This window comes from Pterocles gutturalis, unplaced genomic scaffold (genome assembly GCF_000699245.1).
Source record: "Pterocles gutturalis isolate BGI_N339 unplaced genomic scaffold, ASM69924v1 scaffold26401, whole genome shotgun sequence".
Lineage (NCBI taxonomy): Eukaryota > Metazoa > Chordata > Aves > Pterocliformes > Pteroclidae > Pterocles > Pterocles gutturalis.
The window spans coordinates 1-936 of record NW_010098695.1 but is presented as its reverse complement, the minus strand read 5'-3'; positions in this window follow the sequence as shown (position 1 = coordinate 936).

The following is a 936-nucleotide window of genomic DNA, read 5'->3' as shown; positions in this document are numbered from 1 at the left end:
CCTCCCCCCCCCCCCAGCTTCCTTGCCTTTTTACTTCAATCAAGTCAGTTCCTGGCTCTCCCTTAATAATAAGGAAGGTAAAAGCTTTGCTTTCTGTGGGGAGCTGTAGCCATTTGTTTCCAGGATCTGGAGCTCTGGGAAAACGTCAAACACTGTGAGATGCACAGCAGACCCTGATGTTACTTGCACCTTGTTTACGGATACTCTGAGGCAATGCCAGCTGCAGCTTGGCCATAGTTATCTGTAGTTATTAATGCTGGAGGATAACTAGGTCCTTGGGAGTGCTTGGGCTCCTGTTGCATTTTATTTTTGTAGCTCAGAGGGTGGACAAGGAGAAAGCTGTCATACTTTCCATGCTACCGACTGTGAGCACTGAAACAGATGAAGCCTTGATTCACGCAGGTTTGCGCTGTGCATTCCCTGACAGCCCCTGGGAAGGCAGATGTGCTGTCATCCCTTGTCTGGGACACAGTCACAGGGCTCATCCCTCGCCCATCTTCACAAGCTCATAGGAGCAGATCCAGGGAGGAGCCCCTTTAGAAAAGTCAGCTGAAAGTGGCCAGAAGGTGCAAAAGTTACTCCGGAGCGGAGGGGAAGCTCTCAGCACCTCCCCTTGCACCTCGGCGACACCCATGGTCAGTTTGTCCCTGTAATGCACGGTTTTGGATGCTTCTTGTTGTTGTGGGGTGGGGGGGTTTATTTGGGTTCGTATTTTGGTGTTTTGGGGTGGATTTTTGTTTGGTTTTTTGTTGGTGGTGGTGTTGTTTTGGAATTGTTTTGCTTTGTTTTGGTCAAACCGATGTTTAAAAATACGTTTGGGTGCAAACCCCCGGTACTGGAAGGCCGTTGCCAGCCCAGCAGCGCTGGCGGGGCGGGCAGGGCTGGTGCGGGAGCCCGGCGCTGTCCGGAGCCGACGCTGGGGGGCAGAGCTGTCCC